A 6,401-nucleotide genomic window follows, 5' to 3' on the forward strand; every position below is an offset into this window, starting at 1 on the left:
GAACGTGACCACATATCCTGCCTGACCGGGCACGAGGTCCGACGCTCCGAGTGGCCAGCAAGATCACTACACAGCGTGGCCTGTCTTACAGAACCGAGGACCCGTCTCTCCGGCAGACAGGCACACAGGAGCCTGCCGGGCCCAGCTCGCTCGCCCAGAGGGCTGGGTGGTCAGACCCAGTCAGACCAGCCAGGGAAGAGGGGCAAGGCCCCTGAGTGCAGTAACTCCACTTACCACTAGGGGACAGTGATGTCACACAAATGAGCTTTCAAAAGGCCAAGTGAGAATTACATTTTCATAGTACCTCCACTTTCCCTGTTACTATTTGCATATATTTCTGTTGGGGCCCATCCAGCCAGAAGTGCTGTATGGCCTTTGGGACCCTGCTTCCCCTACTTGAAAATGTGTGCGCTTGGCTGCTTGACCTAACTGGATCAGAGACTGGCGTTAGTTTTCCTATTGTTCATGCCACTTGGTAATTGTGGTTTCAGTAAATGGGCAGACTTTCTGATTGAAACTTCCTCCCTGGTTAGAGGCACCTTACTCACAGACTACTGTTAACCTTTAAAGAAAAATAGCCTTGTCATAAGCTTCGGTTAATGTTACACTATGTACGCAAAATAAGACTCCTGCTGATGTATTTTTAGTGGTGAATTATGTTTTTTGATCCTCTGTATTGTACTCCATTTCTGTCTTTAACTTTCTGTTCTCTCTTCCGTGAAAACAATGATCTTTTCTGAAACATGGGATTCCTAAGAAGTTGCAAACAATGTAATCATTAAAAGAAAGATGTGATCACCTGTGGTATACAAGACACCAAGTTTCACAGTAAAGCGTGGTCTCTTCCACCAGTCACGTTGTCTGTGTTCTTTCTTGTAGATATTTCGCCGACACCAACCCCCTACTCAGGGACCCTTAGACTCGGGTGCGTGGGCTGGTCCCCCGCATATTTCTATTTTTACCTTATTTTTATCATATAAGATTTGTCACTTTTAAATAAAACTCAGTTTACGAATCACTGAAGAAGAGTGGCAAGGCCACGGCGCACACCTCTTCGCAGCGGCCGCCGGCAGTGACCTGAGTCTGAGCCCAACTACAGAAAGACGACGCAGCAGCGCTCATGTGCCGACGCTTTCTAGAAAAACGTCTCTGCAGTTTCTCTTTTTAAAATCACTTGTGGACTTTTATCAAAATGGCACCTGCGCGTGGGGAGGAGTCAGTTGTCCGCTCGGCCGGCGGCGCTCTCCCCGCAGGGGGCGGCTTCTGGACGGGTAGCCCTCTCCTCCGGCAGGTGCGTGTGCGCCCCTGAACCTGGCCCGAACCGGATTTCCCAGGGCCTCGGCTGCACAGGCCACGGCGCAAGTGTCACAGCCAGAGACGACGTTCAGAGGGCCCAGACCTGCGGCCGCTGGGGCTCTGCCGACCGAGCGCCACGCTGGGCTTCAGCTCAGGTGGCGACCTCACAGTCGTGAGATGGAGCCCCTTGCAGGCTCTGCCCCGACTCTCCCTCGGCCGCTGGTGCCCGCCTGCTCTCTCTCATTCTCCCTCGCTCTCAAAATAAATAAATAAATGTTTTTAAATATATTAAGATTCTCTCTCTCTCCCTCTGCCCCTCTCGTGTGCTCTCTCTTTAAAATTAAAATTTTATTTTTAAAAATTTAAACTAGTCTGATCTTCCTTCTGCCTTCTTCTCAACGTCTTCATATGGATGGTTACCGCATTAATCCGACCCCCTTATTTGTCATCTTTACTATACAGAGTACTATGCTGGCTCAGCTCGCGGGACTCAGCAAGGGACACGCGGTGGCTCGCCTTCTCAGGCCCGGGTGTCAGGGTGTCAGCACCGCGGTCGCCTCCCTTCCGGGCTCTCCCCTCCCCTGCAAGTGTTTGGCTTTGGTAGTTTCAAAACCGGTGACACTTGTCCTTTGTTAAGTGGCCACAAGTGTTAGTCCTAGAACCAAAGCAGCAGTGAGCGCCGAGACAATGCACATGGCCTCCACCCAAGAGTCCTGCCCGGTTACTTCAGTCGCCTGGAGTTTCCTGCTGGCTTTTTCTCCCCGGTCTTATTGCCGAGGTCTTATTCATCACGGAGCCTTTTCCCCTCTTCACAACTCGGTCCTTCCCCCCCCCCCCCAGCCCCCTCCACCTGCTCCAGTTTAGCCCGGGAGCCGGCCCAGCAAGCAGCACACGGTGACAGCTGTTCTGGAAGGAATTTTTATCCTCGGCACAGCATCCCACATCTCTGTCTTGTTTGGTTCCTTCCCTTGTTTTCTGGAGCATTTCCTTCAGGTAACTTTCCGTCTGTGTGGGAGACACACATTCCAGGCCCCGTCTGTCAAAAATGGCTCTCCTTCCCCACGTACTTGACTGAAAGTCCAAGTGGGTTGAAATCGGGGCTGAAAATCATTTCCATCTAGAAAGCTCCATTTTTCTTCTACCTTCCAGTGTTTGGAAGAGGCTGTTGCATTGATGTTTCCTGTGACTCTGGAGATGGAATTCTTTCTTTTTTTTATTTTTAATTTTATTTAAATCCAAATTAGTTAATGTATAGTGTAATAACAGTTCCAGGAGAATTTAGCCGTTCCTCACTTCCCTACGACAGCCAGTGCTCATCCCGACAAGTGTCCCCCTTAAGGCCCAGCACCGTCTAGCCTCCCCCCCTCCAGCAGCCCGTTTGTTCTCCGTATTCAAGAGGTTCTTACGGTTCGCCTCCCTCTGTTTTTATTTTAGTTTCCTTCCCTTCTCCTGTGTTCATCTGTTGTGCTTCTTAAATTCCACACACGGTGAAATCGTATACTTGTCTTTCTCTGACTTACTTTGCTTGGCAGAATACAGTCTAGTTCCATCCATGCTGTTGCTAATGGGAAGATTTCCTTCTTTTTGATTGCAGAGCCAAACTCCACTGTGTGTAAACCACATCTTCATCATCCGTCGATGGGCATTCGGGCTCTCTCCGTACTCGGGCTATCGTTGACAGCGCTGCTGTAAACACTGGGGTGCACGTGCCCCTTCAAATCAGAATTTTTGCACCCTTTGGGTAAATACCTAGTGGCGCCATTGCTGGGCCGTAGGGTCGTTCTGTTTACAGTTTCTTGGGGCGCCTCCACCCTGGTTTCCAGCGCGGCTGCACTGGCGTGCGTTCCCGCCAGCCGTGCAAGAGGGCTCCCCGTGCCCGCCTCCTCGCCGGCACCCGCGCCCCCGTTAGCCACTCTGACAGGGGCCGTGGCCTCTCCCTGTGGTTTTGACTTCTATGTCCCTCACGATGATGAGTGACGTTGAGCATCGTTTCATGTGTCTGTTGGCCACCTGTATGTCTTCTTTGTAAAAGGGTCTGTTCGTGTCTTCTGCCCATTTCTTCACTGGGTTATTTGTTTCTGGCAAGTTTTTTATAGATTTTGGAGCCGAGCCCTTTATCCGATACGTCCTTGGCAGAGGGCTCCTCCCATTCCATCAGTGCCGTTTAGTCTGCGTGACGGCTTCCTTCGCGGCGCAGCACTTTGTACCGCGATGGGGTCCCAGCAGTTCAGTTTTGTTTTGTCTCCCTTGCCTCCGGAGACGTGTCCAGTAAGAAGTTGCCGAGGTGCGGGCTGAGTTCTTTAAAGGCGCGAGGACACTCTTCCTCCGTGGTGACTGGTGTGTCCCCGAGGGGCGTCTGCTGTGAGGGTCTCTTGTCCCCCCGGCACCTGCTGGGGGGAAGGTCTGTCGCGCTGCACCTTCGGCCCTGGGCCCTCTCCCACATCACAATCCGCATTCAGACTTCCTCCTGAAGCTCTGTGCTCCTGGGGCTCTGAGGGTCAGCTGTCGGACCCCCCGTGTTGCTGCCGTGTGTCTCCTGGCTCTTCTGTCACATGTTCTGTGTGACTGTCCATTCTCATCTACTTCATCTACTTCCTGAGAGATCTCCTCATCCCGAAATCTTTTGTTTTAATGTTTATTTTTGAGAGAGAGACGGCATGAGCAGGGGAGAGGCAGAGGGAGGGAGACACAGACTCTGGAGCAGCTCCAGGCCCTGAGCTGTCAGCACAGAGCCCGGTGCGGGCCTTGAACTCGCAAACTGTGAGATCGTGACCTGAGCTGAAGTCGAATACTTACCCGACTGAGCCGCCGGTGCCCGTCTTCACACTGAAATCTTCACTGAACTTATTTTCCAGAGATCTTTGGTCCTTCATTAGTCCTTCTTCCACAACAAACACTGCAAGCTTCTTGCTGCATCTTCTCAGGTTCGAGGGTTTTTCTTAATGTTCTCCACTGACCGTGGCATAACCCGCGTACCCAAAGGAAACCTCCCTCTTCAGAGTGTGACTGAGCTGGTAGCAGGCAGGGGACCCCTGATGCCCTGCCTGGGGCCCGACATCCGACAGGCGGCCAGGTGCTCTGCGCCCGCCGCTGCACACCCACCTCAGTGCACCGGGCACCTGCGTGGGTGGAGGCCAGCAGCCGGCAGGCGCCGCGTAGCCATGGAGCTGCATGGCCAGGGACCACCCCCGGTCCCCCAGCTGGGGTGGGAAGTCAGGAAGCGTGGCAGATTTCCCCTGGAAGCCAAGTAACTCGTATGACCGATCGTTGAGATAAATGCCCTCTTGCCTCTGAGAGAGGCCAGTCTGCCCTCTCTTGGAGGAAGGGTCCCTGCAGCCGGGCGCCCCTCGGTGCTGGCTGTGAGAGCTGACAGGGTCCGTCACGCCTGCGCTTCAGCAACTTTGTTTGCAGAGGGAGCCTTTCTGACGTCCCCACGGCTAGGGCCTCAGGTCGGTGGCACAGGTACCTCGGGCAAGGCTCACGGGCACACGTCCCAAACGTTCAGCTCCTCAGAGGGTTTAGTCAACTGCCCGTGCCTCGACCTGCCGCCTCCCACGAGTTTCTAACGGCCTCACCCCTGCCGGCCGCCGCCCTCCACTCTGGTGGGGAAACCTCGTCCGGCTGCCCCTCATCCCAACCGAGGGCCACGGCTCCGGTGCTCTTCCGGGAGTCTGCCTCTGCCCTCACTGCCCCCTGGGCCTTGGAGATGCGGCCCCGAGCTCTGGGGTCGCCTGAGAGCAGCCCTGGCCCAGCGGGCCGTGCAGCCCACGGCCCCGGGAACCCAGCCCACTTTCTCTGCAGGGACCCCTTCTCACGGGTGCTGCCACCTCAGGCCCGTGACTGAGGTCCCCTGGGAGGACTTTGCAGCCGCACGCCCACATGCTCCCTGCCCTGCCACCCCCAGAGGGAGCCACCGGGTCTCCTGCCGCGACCTGCCGCTGCCCCACACCGGGCCTCCGAGCCTGCGAGTGCCGCCCGAGGAGGGCGGGCCCTGGCGGGCAGACGCCACCCCGCCCGGAGAGACCGGGGATGAGGAAAGTCGGCTGCGCAGCGCGTGGCGCGGTCTTCTGTCCCAGGTGCTCACGCGGGCTCTCAGCACCAGCTGCCCCAACAGCGTCCAGTCCTTGAGCAAGTGACGTCAACTAACCAAATGCGAGGATCACGTGACTTCTCAGGAATCGACTTGCTACCTGGGTCCAGGCCCTCGGAGCCCGGAGGGCGCCTCCCCTGCCGCCCTGCGGCCTGGGGACTCCCGTGCCGGGCGCTGTGCCCACCTCAGGGACGCGAGCTCAGAGGGACCACGGCTGACTCCTCCGGCAGTTTCCGGCATGCTCCTGCTCACAAGGTGGGGACGTGGCCACACCCGAGAGGCAGCTCTCGGGGTCTCTGGGAGCGCGGGCCTGGGCCCAACCCGAGCTTTGCCACCTGCCAGGGAGGTGGCCTCCGAGCACAGACTTCCCTGTGCCGGCCTCAGTTTCCTCATCTGCAACATGGGAACAGTGGCTCCGACCAGAGAGCTGGTTGAGGTGACGCTGCAGACCCCTGGGAGGGAGCCACGCCCGCCATGCGCGGCCCCCATCGTGACCCTGAGCGCGTCTGAGCCCCGGCTGCGGGGAGGGCAGTGGTGTTAAGACGTCTTAGGTGGCATTCACTTGTCGGTCCCCAACTACATTGGGGGTGTCACACACAGGCCCTGGAGCTGCCGCTGAGATGTGGCAGGCGCGTCTGCGTCCCCGGGGTTCCGAGTTGGGGACAGACCCTCCCCGCCGCCGCCGCGATCACGCTACCGCATGCGGCCCGAGGGTGGGCAGTGCGCGCACCGGGGTCTGGCCGCCGCCGACCTGCTGGCGGCTGAGTCCCTCCCAACGTCTTCGTGCCCTTGGGTCGGTGTGTTCGTTGTTTTCAGGAAGTAACCCAAAAAGAACCGCAAGTAAAATGGTCTTTACCACAGAAAATATTCACTGTGGCAACTAATTTGAAACAGGCCGACACTCACAAATCGGGGAAAGACGCAGAAATACAACTCCCGCTCAGTCGGACGACGGGCCGCGGGCGCCGCTGGGAGCTCTGAGCGGGGCGGGGTGCCCGGGCCGTGCTGGGACGGG

General features: G+C 56.9%; 1 protein-coding gene across 1 annotated transcript in view; it reads right to left on the reverse strand.

The window, feature by feature from the left end:
• The window catches only part of CFAP46 (cilia and flagella associated protein 46), a 91,556-nt gene that overhangs the window by 54,033 nt on the left and 31,122 nt on the right, over window positions 1-6,401 (reverse strand). The window lies entirely within an intron of this gene.

The sequence above is a fragment of the Suricata suricatta genome, chromosome 2, assembly GCF_006229205.1.
Source record: "Suricata suricatta isolate VVHF042 chromosome 2, meerkat_22Aug2017_6uvM2_HiC, whole genome shotgun sequence".
In the NCBI taxonomy this organism is placed as follows: Eukaryota; Metazoa; Chordata; class Mammalia; order Carnivora; family Herpestidae; genus Suricata; species Suricata suricatta.